Genomic DNA, 13646 nt, shown 5'->3' on the forward strand with positions numbered 1-13646 from the left:
ACTTTCGCGTGCCAAGTAATCTTAGGACTCTATTATCTCATACGAAAGTCTAACTCTATTTTTATATCTGTGACTGCCCGAAGACTGACATAAGCCATACGTCTTTATTTCTCAAATATTTTTAAATACCAAGCATTGTGTGATTGATAGCTCTGGTGTCTATACTTATTTGTATTTTTGTAATTTCTATCTTTCTATAAAAGAGACTTAAATATGGCAATATGAAATCAAATGAGTGTGTACCCGACCGATGAGTATGCGATTTTATTCGTTGAAGTTTTATATGTTCATATATGCTCTAACCCAACAGCGTTTGCGTCCCGTGATTCATCGTCAAATATAAACAGAAGCTGTTTCCTCGGATAACAATCGTCGAAGTAACGTCACTCGGCACCGTGCGAGTTTCGTAGACACGAGGAATTCTTTTCCTATGAGAACGGTAGTCGATAATATGTTTACTGCGGTGCAATATAGTGTATTACATCGCTTGTATCCTGGTTTGTGGAATGAACGGATGATCCAAGCTCCGAGAGGGAGAAAAAGAGGAAGAAAGATAGAGAAAGAGAGTAAGTAACTCGACTTGAAGAAGAGAAGTCTCCGGAGAGAAACTCGAGGAAAGGATCCCATCTGCTGGAAAATTAAGATCGGCCCCGTGCAGTTCAATAGACTGGGATGACTGAGAAAGCGGAGTCCTGGTCAAATGTCGTTCGATTAACAGGAGCATCTCGTCTCTTTTGCAACAACAGCATTTTATGATCTCCGTCGTCTCTGAATAGCCAGAGCACTGAGAAGATTGAGTTGTTTGCAGATACATTACATTGTTTTACTTTGATAAATGAGATCCGTAGATCTTCAGAATTCTCAACAGAAGAATAAAAAATACAGGTCCATTTCGAAACGAGTTCGCTTGCTACAAGATAAAAAAAGAACTTCCAATGCGATTCTATTGCACGATTGCAAAAGTTCCTGAACGATTTTCAAAGACCTTAAAACCTTCTTTGTTCATGCAGTTTTTACGAGATAAGAATTCATCAGTTTGCAAAACAGTGGAAAATAATTATCAAAATGGTAGTGGAGTGTATTATTGATTAATACACTGCGGATTTTTATGCGAAATAATCTAATCGAAATTGCTTAAAATCTCAATTCTTTCTTTGTTTCTTAATTAGGGGATAGACTCCTTTTTCCAGGATTGCAAGGGTACTGAATGCGCCTTCTCGTTTCTCGATAGTGCAAAGATCCTCTTAAAAGTCCTATTTTTGCATTTACCAGGCGTAATTTACATTATTTGGCAGTGTAATTTGTATTATTCGGAATTCGGAAGCATGCAGCTGCGCATGTAGCTATTTTCATAAAGCTGCAACAGCTACATGCTGCCGAATAATGCAAATTACGCCTCGAGAACGCAAAAATAGGACTTTTGAGAGCGATCGCGGTCTAGATTGTTCTTTTATCTAGCGCTTTTGACTACTGAAAAACCCCATTTTTGTATTATCGAGAAATGAGAAGGAGCATCCCGCACCCTTGCAATCCTGAGAAACCTATTTGGAACATGTAATTCATTTTTTATATGAATAATATTAGGTTGGTAATTAAGTTCGCGACCACCACATTTTCTTAAACAAAGTCATTTAGATATATTTTTAAGCACGAGTATTTTATATCAAATTAATCACAAAATTCAGAGCTTTCCAATGATGTACAGTTCAAAAGGAATGGTCACTGAATGAGGTTATAATAATACAATAAAGGAATTACCAAACAAAAGGTCGCTAATTTAGTTGCCAACCTAATAGTTAGGCTCCAACACTGGAGAAGCCTAATGGGCCCGGCTCTTCCCGCTCCTCCGCCAGTTTACGTCTTTCTTCATAATATTTCTTAGAAATAAATGCATAATTTTCTGTACCGATATTCGCAGCTATGTGTACAACATAATTGATTTACTAAAATGTATATTTTCGTTCGATAGTACATGTAATAATTGCAAATTTTCAGAAAACATGGTTGGACTGGATCAATTTTCCACGTCACCGTGTGTGACAAGTGGCTGTTAACCCTTTGCTGTCGGAGCTATTTTAATTCGAAAATTAAACATTTCTTCCGACCTAGAATAATCCCATTCTATATGATTATTTTCATTTTATGGATAAGAAAAATTCATATAAAACCTCTACAATACTCAAACGTTTAGCAATTGATTAGACAGCAATATATTGAGTTGGAAAGAAAGTTCGTTGTGTTTTCAAAATTAAGAAACGAAGATAAAATTAAGGTATTTTTTCATATGTTTATTCAATAACACCGAGAAAGTATTGAATAAATCTATGAATAAATATCTGAAGTTTAGCTTTCAATTTTTATTTACAAACGCTACGAACTTTCGGTCCAACCCAATATTTAATAATGTAAACAATATTTTGAATTATGGTATAGCAATTTTTAGTGGTGATACTCCGGGCACCAGCTGAGTGGTAAGGGTTAATGCTCGATAGATTTAGCGCTAAACGAACGTGCGACGCGTGGCGTCCATTCCGGTCGTTCAATATTCCACGCGAGGGTCTCCTACAGGAAAAGTTGGGCTTCGTCTGGACAGGGGCGTTTGTCGCGTCGCTGTCTGAGAAACATTGACTCAGCGTCGGGACGCATACGTCGCGAGGCATTCGAAATTCCACGAATATTCCCCGCCGCGTTGTAAAACCCTCCAAACACGCTGAACATTTTCACATCTCGTTCCTCTTGGTACCCCTGGCCCAACAACTCGAATCGCCACGTGATCGCGGACTTTCCCTCTCCCGCGTCCATCTACCGGTTTAGAATAACCTGAAGCTCCGGAGGTTCGGACCATTCGCGAGTTCGATCTCGAGTTGTTCGCGCTCTTGTTCCGTTTCTCCTTGGGAAAAGCCTTCTCGCACAGCACTCCGTGAAGCCAGAGTAGAACTTTCATTCGACGATGGAAGTCGCTAAAGGTGCGTGGAACAAACTCAATTCAATCTACTTTTCCTGCCGGATTCGCCGCGGTGCCCGATTCCTATTTGAATGTCCGCAAATTGGATTTGAATTTCGAGCAGCAGCCGACCGCCCCGGCCCCCGATTCCGAAAGCCTTTCGCTTCCATGCGGCTTTTACGGGCGACAAAAGGACTGCTTCGGGATTTGTTAACGGGAACGCAATTTGCCGTAAGAATGCTCCGATGAATTTAGATTCGTAAATGGTATCTGGAGATGTTGTCATTATGTCTTATTTCGAATGACTCCGCGGTGAGTGGAAACCACCGCATAATCATGGTTAATCGTGTTACTGCTGCAATAGGTGCGGATTTATTTGAAACAGTGATTACAAATTGTTCTTTGATCGATTTTTTAAAGAAGCCCCGAGGCGGTCATTTAAATTTTTTTTGTAAAATATGTATCCCAGACATGTCGTATTTCCATGAAAGCGGTGATTCCTGAGGTGATTTGAAGTAATTCTTTACGAAAATGTTCTCCGCGGCTTAGTTATGGAGTTATTAACCCTTTGCCGTACCTTTTCTTTTACAGTAACAGTGATTAGAACGTGTTTATGCACAAAAATGTCGTAGAAGGGAAAAGAAACAAAAGTTGATGCTTAAATATTCATTACAAACGAAAAAAAATTTTATTTCATCTAAAATGAAACGCGTAACATTCATATTTGTTAGATTTCGTTAAAAACATTCATCACGAGTCTGGCTCATCAAAATACGGCAAGGGGTTAAAAAAAAAACACGGACCAATCAGAGCGTGACTATTATGCACGGATTCCGGCTCGGCCAATGCCAATACCCCTGTCTGCTGCAGCCGCGTTTTTATTGGTCCGTATTCATCGTTAATAACTCCGTAACAAGTAGGAAGTGAAGAGAACAGCTTCAAGATTAACAACGACTGATATTATTTATAATCCACGCGAAATCGAACAATTTTTAGAGTACTGTCTCGGATTTTGTTTCACTTTGAATATGTTGTAGTTTTTAATGACCTATGAACGATTCTCAAAGGATTTTTCGAAATCTTAATATGTAAATAATAGTGTAAAATGAACTTTCACCCTTTTTTCATTAAATTATAAGACTAGAACTAACAAACCGACGAAAATGTGTATTTAAGAGCTTATAGTGAATACATAAATGTATCAACTAAAACTTCTTTGGCGTTTTGGATTTTCCTTACAATTATAAAACTAGAATTAACAGACCGATGAAAATTAGTTTTTAGAAGCCCATAAGGAAACACAGAAGAATATTTACTAAAAACGTTGTCATTTGAAAAGAATGTTTGTCTCGCCATTCATTTTGCAATCATTTTAGACAAGTGGAATGTTTTCATAGCAGACAACTATTTAAATATTTTTTAAAATGGACATATAGTCCCAAGTGTTCCCTATAGAGATCTGTTTTTAAAAAAGCGGACACTTTAAAATCGACGAAATTTGCGCTATAATTCCTTAAAAAATGATTCCTATCTCTACTGATAATTATTGCAATAAATATATTCTTTTTCGACGATTTTCCCGTCCGAAACTTTTCTTTGTGGTATCATATCTAACTGAAAAACTAGATGAAAATGTCCGGGATGTAGAAGGAAAATTCCGGGGTTTTTATGCCGTTCGTCCTGGGTTCGCGATTTTATATGGCTAAAGCATCATCGAAAGGCTTGTGTTCCTCTCGCAAAATTAGCTAAATTGTCTGTTCATGATCGAGGACGTTATTCATACCTTATTCATTCTACGACTAAAAAACCTCGATAAAATATACATAAAGCTGGTGTCGGGGACACGCGCTGTACGCTCAATTAGAGACCACCGGGAGACGAATCACTCTGGCAGAGTGCACACGTGCTCGACATCGTGCTAACAAAATTCTGGTTGTTCGCAGTAAACGAATCCGGGAACAGCCTGGTGGAGCAGTCGTTGAACGTGACATCGGCGTCGAAGTCGGTCGCGACGAAATCGGTTGCGCAGAGCGTGCAGACGAAGTCGGTGATCGAGTCCTCGACGTCTATCAAGTCGGTGTCCTCGTCGTCAACCAGGTCGCGCGAGTCGATGGAGTATGAGGAGACGGTCGAGTACAGCGATTAGACGACATTCATCATATCATTCAGAAACCCCATTTTCGACGTCGTTCCACGCGGGAGAGGACGCAGGCGCGGTATTTTTGTCTTGGGACCGGCGCGGCGTGTGGCTACACTTCATCGAATGATTTGAGAAGATGTGCGTGACGCTTCTGGAATCGTTTGGAAAACTCTTCGCGTTCCTCAGAGCTATACCGATGGTAATCTGGCCTGGCAAACACCATGGAATGCTCTTCCACGTTCTGCATTCCCATTCCGGGCGAGCCTGGTGAGGAACGTGCAGACGCTGCAAATGAACGTTCGCCAAGAGGACGCAGCATGATGCACTTGGGACCACATCGAAGAGAAGCAAAGTCGAACGATCGACAGGTCAAGGCGTCCAGCAATCGGGCTGCGCGACAGAAATAACCATCGCCTTGTGATAATGAAAAGAAGAAGGAATCGAAGAAACGTTTGAAAGCCTCGAGAGCTCTGGCTCTTCTCCAATCGGCGTGGGTCACCGCCAAATACCGGATCGCTTTCCTTCGGATGCTCCTCGATCGTCTATCCGATCCTTCATTCAAGTACCCTCTCCGTCATCCTCACGTCTCCGACCCCCAGACTTCATCGACAGACCGTTCCATAATCTTTGTACAATAAAGTTTCTAAGATATTGATTCTCTTTTATTCGACGAGTGTTTTTGGTCACCTGCCCACTTTGTTGCGAAATACAGTAATATCTCAATATATGCGAAAGTAAATAGCTCAAATATTTTATTTGAGATCATACGTGCACTTTCAAAAATAAAACATTTTGTTCGTTTGAAAAAGTTTTTAAAACAGTAGTTTCATTCAAAGGATTCCCAAAATAGCGAGAGTTGTGTTTAATTGTATCCCATTTCTTTTAATTAATTTTATTTTTGAAAATATTAATTGCTAACGTAAATAACCTTGATTTTTCTCTAGGGAGACGTCCTAAATCGAATTAGGAATTCGAATCACTGTTCAGAAGAGACATTGAAAAATTGCTGCCATTTATGGCACTTAGAGAAAAGGTACCAATTACCGTGCCCGACTCGGTTAGCGGACACAAACTTTTTAGAAATTAACAAAGAAAGTACAATAATAAATATATAAATTGCGGTGTGCTTTTTATAACTAATGTAAATGACAATTAACCCAGTATCTAAATAAAAACAAATAATTTTACATTTCTAAGTTGGTTATACATATACAATAAAATAAATTGGCAATATTTTAGGTAATTTTCAAATGGCTCTCCTGTAAAATTTCCTTTCTTTGACTTATGTCACTTTTATTCTGAATCAACGAATGGCATTTTACGCATTACGCATGTCTAAAATATGAAAAGAAACACTAGGGTGACCTGATATTTTCATGTTAGTGGCGAACTGTGCGCACGCGATTTCAGAAGATCCTCGACATGGTTCAACGGGCTGCACGGGACCCATTTCGACGATCGCTAAGCAATTTTCGACCTCACCCGTAACCTTTGCTATTTGCTCTTTCACCTTCAATGCACAGATGATGCATCAGCGTAGCCAGGGACGAGTGTTAATTCGTCTTGGATACTGGCTATACACTGATGTCGTTTTCGAGATCCAATTAATCCAGATTCAACGAGACTTGTGAAAAAGGTCAGATCAGCGTTCATGAACGGCCAGCGCTGTGGAGCGTGTGGGGTGGGGATGGCATCTCCGATTTGAAGGGAAAGCCAAACACGAACACGTTGCTCGACAACGGAGAGATTACAGCATGCTTTCTCTGCGATCGACAAAGGGTATCGAAACTGCAACAATCTTCCCATCGATTGGCTGGAAGAGCCCTGAACCGGCGCGGCGTCTTCACACAGTACCCCACAATCGTGAGACCTTCGGAATTAATTGTATTCAAACTGAACCTACCATCGCCGGTCAATTTACATTATTTCACATTATTTACTGCATTGTTATTGAAATTTACTACTTCCGTTAGAAATGATTTAATCAATTTCTTCATTCAAGCAGACATTGCTATAGAAGTTGCAAGAAAATCAATTTAGTCTTGGAATTTTTATGAACCAACGTAAGGGAGGCAGGGGCTAAAAGTTCCCGAGGTGAGTTGTTCCGACCATTCTTTATAAAAAAGGAGCGCGCAATTCTTTTTCAGTAGTGTTTGTTATAGGAGTGGGTAAAGTCATCCATTTCTGTGGCGTCCGCGGTAATGTAGCGTGTGTTTTTAATGAAGGCTTGTTGTTAGTTACGTACCAGATAAGTAAATATTATATTCGATGCTTATCTTTTATCATCTACAGTTACGGTGATTAAAACGTCTTTATCCACAAAAATGTCGTAGAAGAGAAAAGAAAATTTATATTTTTTGTATGGCTACATTTATTTTAATGCTTGAATATTGATTACAAGCGAATCAAATTTCATTTCATTTAAAAAGACTCGTTAAAATACGGCAAGCGGTTAGGAACATGTTGTAATAGGTTTTATTAGTTATTTCATACCTATAACTAAAATATTATTGTAGATTTCCACATGTGTCAATTGAGATAAGTTGTTACTGTGACTTGAGGCACGTTGTTCCGTAACGTAACTTGCCCCGCTGTAAATGTATGCATTTATATATGTGTATATGTATATAATTCTTGTTGCGTTTTGGTTTTAAAAAAGTATTATACAGGTATAGCTATAGTACTACATAGTTAGTGTTTTATTACAAAAAAAATAAAAACAATCGCGAAAAACTTCAATATCTGTTACATGAGTTCGTCCAGATTTATTAAAATACTAAAAGATGGACAAGAGACTACAATAGGATACAGAAAAAAAGAGAATCGACTTTAAAGAGCACAGAAGAAAATATTGTGGCAAAATACGTTTTGAAACGTGGGAATCTGAAAGAAAGTTTAACTTGCACAACATTCTACCTTCTTCGTGGCTAAAGAATTGAATGCAATATATGCCGAAGTAATTTGACACCAAAGATAATATTTTTTTTTAGTTTCGATGTTCCGTTAAACATAGCATATTTTTGTTAACCTAAACCTAAATAAATCAATATTATTTACAGAATAGTGTGGTATTTCATTAACAAATAAAATATTTCATTAAAGTTTTAATTATTAGCAAATTTTATTCTTTAGTAATAACTGACCCCAACGTACGAACAACTTGCTGCACAACGGGGCAAAAAGTTGCGCTTAGCTCAACGGCAAATAAATTAAAAAATATAAAAAAAGCTATTACAATGTTTCTATTTTAAGGTTAGAATTTTAAAATATAATATATTTAACAATAAATTACTCGTTAAAAATATAGTTTGTGCTCCGCACGGTTAGCGTTATATGTATACACGAACACCCACAGTTTCTTGATGGAATATCCCGATTCCTAGAATAGAAAGTAAAACAGAACAACATGTTTTACGTTGAAGTAACCCCCAAAGCACACCAGTTTCCACGCAACAACAACAACCCCCCCACCGGAAGGCGATGAAACTACGCGTGAAGAGTACGAGAGGAGGTGAATTCAGCAGTAAGCAGAACTGGGGATGAAACTCGCAAGGGAAGGACCCCAAGAGTCCGACTTCGATTTTGATCAATTTTTGTGAGATGATGGTATATGGATCCCTAATTATGTATACAAAATATTAGGTGTAGTTACTCAATAGTTTTAAAGATATGAACAATTAAAGTTTCATACCTTTTCATACCTTGTTGATATACCATGATTTGAGCTGTAGTAACCAGGTTGCGTGATTCACAGGTACGAAACTTTAATTGTTTATATCTTTAAAAGTATTGCGTAACTACACCTAATATTTTTCATATGCCATCATCTCACAAAAAATTATCGAAATCGAAGTCGGACACTTGGGGTTCTTCTCTTGTCAGTGCTTCGCCCTGAAAAATTCGGGAGACCTAGCGAGTGGACTCGCGGGACCGGTGGGAAATGTTGGTGAAAGTTTCGCAGGTCACAAAGTTCCAGCGGTTCTTGTTTACGACTTCCATCGTGGCACTTCTATCGCCGGAGAATTTCAATATCTTTGGTAAACACGGCAAATAAGCGCGGAGCACTGTGAACTTTACAAAGGCATTTACGTGCCGCCAATTGGATTCAGAAAGGGATTGAATTTTTTGATGACGAGAGCATGGTCGTGGGATCGCATATTTTCCGTTAAACTCGATTACGCGGGACCTGGGCTGCTGATCGATAAAGGTGGTTCTCGTCAAATTTCGCAGGCTGGTCTTGCCACCAAACGCACACTGATGGAAAAAATTATAAAACAATCTATATAGGTATGGGTTTTATGAGATGTAGCCCATGGGCCCGTTCAGTCAAAGGACCCCCTTCGCGGTCAAAAAAATAAAAACAATTTAAATCAACAACTTAAGAAAAAATAAATTATGCAAAAATTTTTGGTACTTGAGTTAATTTGGGTTGCACCCGAATAGCGCTAGCCCAGGGCCCCAAAATACAGATAGAGGTGTGTTCCCGATAATGCTCGACTTGTCGACAATATCGATTTCTAATCGATAATTTGTTGGGCAATTATTAATATACTAGTCACGTCTCAGGGCTATCGGTACATAAGTGCGAAAACAATTCAAAACATGAGGCACATAAAAAGCTACAGGAATTGAAAGATGTAAAAATGATTTTTCAATAACATTTTGTGCACGTATAGAGCGTACCTAGATCTACGAAAGGCATGCTTCGATAAAAAGTTAAAAATCGTGTCATTCACTTTTGTTCGATTAAATTTTTCGACCAAGCAAATGAGAAAAGGTACTACAAAATGATGGTGAAAGCTAAATATCGCAAAAAGGAAGACACCGAATTTAATTGCACACCTGTTCGACGGCAATTCCGCTTTAGCCTGATTCACCCTCTTTCGAGACCGCACTCAGTTCAAGTCGCTATCATAAATCTTCCGAAGCCTGTATAAAGCCTTCCCATCTATCTTTAAATTCATTTAAAACTGACGGCAACACGCATATTAAAAAATCGAGTCCCATAGTTAAATGTCAAACGTTGTCGCTGGGCTAGATGACGAAATTTACGAGCTTTACATATTCGCTTCTAATACAATAGTACACCATGATGTGATCTTGCGTAACCTCGATATTTTCTTGTTGGAAAGACACGTTTCGCCACACGATGCATACTATGCTTCCCTCAAACGCCAAATAACTTTCATACGAACGCTTCCATCGTTTCATATATGTTTTCTCATATTTTCTAGAATCGCGGGAATATTTTGGATAAGCTAAATTACTATCCCGCCTGCACGTATTCGCCTTGCACACCTTTTCGGTCTGCTCGAATACTCTGGCTGTCTGGCTCCTCGGCTTTCTCACAGGCTACGTTACTCTCTCTTTCTCTCTTTCTCCCTCCCTCTCCCTATGATTCTCCGACTCTCGTCAAGTTCCGAGAACATTGACGGATGGAAATATTAAAGTGAAATCTGACGAGAGGAAAATATCTTTCGAATCCCGTTGCTGTAGAAAGAAACGATCCATCACGATTGCAACAGCCACAGTGACGTGAACGTTGTGGTTTAACACGTTTATTCTCGGGACGGAAAATGGAAAAGAAATTTGATTCTACATTGTAAACGCATTGTAAAAGCTCTGCAGAAACTCTATTCCGTGTTATACAGTCCTATAACGCGATTGATTCCTATCGAGTTCTACTACATTTACCGAGATATCACGGCAGCCATAAACTGTGATACATTCTGGAAATGATAGAATAATTTAAATAATAAAGAAATTAAACCGACTTTTCGAAAAAACGCACTAAAAAGTATAAAATAATTTCCATTTAATTTATGTGAATACACACGAACTTAAATACAATACAATCTTTTCGGAGGCGGCGCAAAATTGAAAATTTTCGACACTGGAAATTACGAAAATCCTTAAATTCTTCTACATGCTTTTTAATTTCTGCGCCGCCTCTGAAAAGATTGTGTTGTATTTAAGTTCGTGTGTGTTTACACAAAATTAAATGGAAATTATTTTATACTTTTTGCGCGTTTTTTCGAAGTCGGTTTAATTTTTTTTATAAAATTTTTTTTATTTCACACTTTTTATCTCTGTCAGCCGTCACATTCCAAATCGTAATTTATAAATATCTGAACGACGTCGCGTCGTTACTGTTCCTAATATCTAACATTCAGCGGAGTTCACAACGGTATCACCACTCTACATTTTCGCAAATAAAATCGTAATTAATAAAAATTGAGTAACCTCCTCCTTTTTCGAAGTAGGTTAATAAAGATAATCGCATAAAAATTACACTGAATTATCATGAAATATAGTCCAACATGTCGGCACCCTTGCGACAAAAGTGAAACAAGTCAAAAACCCTGATTATTCAGAATTCTGTAAACATTATCTCATAATTGTTCTAGCTGCCAGGTGCCACTCGTGTCGGTCAATAACAAAACAACAACTCCAATTATATCAGTTCCATGGGGGGCAGAAACAAATAAAAATCGTCACAAGTCAAAAGTTTTTAAGGGTTTTAAGGCTAAAATAACAAAAATTACATCATTATTATTATTTACTTCAAGATTATACTCTGTCTACATTATTTTATTAGATTTATTAGATTAGATTAAACACCAACATGAAGTTTGAGCTTAGTCCATTGTCAGCGAACTGTGGCAATGTCTCGTTATCGTAATGCGATTATACACGGCCGGAAACGGTGGAACTTTGACAGGAATCGATCAATTTGACGATGTTAAAAGCATTTTCTCCGAAATTATATCGTGGCAATTGCAATTATATGGCGACAGCATGTAATCTAATGACGCGCGTGGCGTCGTCCCAATCGTTCGTCAATTTGTATTCCGCTTGCCACAGTAATTTTTCGCGCTTGTCCGCTCGCTACATAAATCCCTTGTAACAGCGGAGGATCTAGCGGAAACAAAATTAATGGAGCACGCCTGCGCATCTGACGACTATGGTCGAAACAAAACAAATTAGCTGATTCTGCGACCTGTTCTATTTTGCTGTTTAGTACCAAGAGTGTAGATCTCCGGTTACAAAAGTGAGATTGCGTACAAGGAAGCTCCAAGTTGTCGATGCGATCGGAGATAGCACAATCAATTCGTTCAATTGTTCAAATGTTTCCTGGAGTTTAAAATTTTATGTTTTAATGCAGGCAAGACTCTTTCATGCTTGGGCATTATCCAAATCAATTAATTTAAAAATAATCGTTGAGATAATATATTATCTTATTTGGCTTCATGCCATTTGAAATAATCATATGTTAGTTTATTTGAATAGGAAGGATTGATTAGTTCGGATAATCGAAGTCCTAGGTTATGGTGGATGAAACAGGTAAATATGAGTGAAAGTGTGTGTCGTGTTTGGTGTCATTTTACGGACAAGTGTCACGAATATGTGTCACGAACAAAGCAGTTTGATCGTATTACCAATTAGTATCGTCACACCAATACTCCGGTGTCGATGATTTGTTTATATCCTTCTCCGCGTTCAACGCTAGGAGCTAGATATTACATAATAATGTCTGCACACAATAGAAGTTACAGATTTTCACATGTGTACAACGAAACATTACTGTACCAGCATTTAACATATCACCGACGGGGATTATTGCATAATTTTGAAAAATCACCAATTTTCATTGCGAATTAACAAGTCACCCTCAATAACGTCATCTAATAATTTCATTTAAAATTGCAATGTAAAAGAAAATTTCTATGCTTTCTTTTGGTACAGCACAATTATTGAAAATCCTATTAACCCTTTGTCGGTGACTCGACGTCAGAAAAGAAAAATGTAAATAAAACGGGTTCTTATATGTATTTGATTCTTCCTTTATTTACATTTTTAGTTAAAAACAAATATACGTAAGTTCCACAAATATAAATTACAGAAGAGTTTTACAGCTATATTTAATATAATTAGTAAACAGAATTGTTTAAAATAAGTTTGTTGGCAACAAATTTTAAAAATAATTCGGAGTGCTAAGGGTTAATAGGCTTCCGGTGGGTAAAGTGTAAATTGGACACATTGACCGACATAATTTTCCCGCCGAGCCGTTCGCGCGTTTGTGTCATAATAAAGCAGGATACTGTCCGACTATGGTCGTATCGCAACGCCTCGCATGGTCGTTCCGTTCGATTTTCTTCGACTTTCGTTGCGAGAGGCCACAAGTCTTCCCTGCTCTGACAGAGAAGAATCGTTTATGCCCGCGGGAACGATGTTTACCCACAACCCGCGGAGAAACTGATTCTCACGATAAAAATTTATGACAATTGGGACCGCCACGCCAGAGTCGCCTGATGAGGGGAAAAAGATACCCCTCTCTGTGCTAGTACCGGATTAGTCACGTGGCATTGTGACACATGCACGACAGAGACGGAACCTTGACGGTAAACCTAGTGTTAAAGTTGTTTTTTAAGGGAACGGTTGAATTGGCATATAGTTCCTCTCAGACTTTTGTTCGTCGCTATAAGAGTACTATAGGATGCAAAAACAATTCCGAAATTCATAATTTGTCTACAAAAATTAAAAATTGCATAAACATTCGCA

The 13646-nt window shown here is 38.2% G+C and overlaps 1 protein-coding gene and 1 long non-coding RNA gene across 4 annotated transcripts in view; one reads left to right on the plus strand and one right to left on the minus strand.

The window, feature by feature from the left end:
- LOC143220867 (uncharacterized) overlaps positions 1 to 13646 on the minus strand; it is a 71999-nt gene that overhangs the window by 35317 nt on the left and 23036 nt on the right. The window lies entirely within an intron of this gene.
- On the plus strand, positions 2807 to 5754 carry LOC143220988 (uncharacterized). The gene is made up of 2 exons (XR_013011713.1): positions 2807 to 2966; positions 4888 to 5754. It is a non-coding gene; the product is annotated as an uncharacterized LOC143220988 (long non-coding RNA).

This window comes from Lasioglossum baleicum, chromosome 2 (assembly GCF_051020765.1).
Source record: "Lasioglossum baleicum chromosome 2, iyLasBale1, whole genome shotgun sequence".
Classification (NCBI taxonomy): Eukaryota; Metazoa; Arthropoda; class Insecta; order Hymenoptera; family Halictidae; genus Lasioglossum; species Lasioglossum baleicum.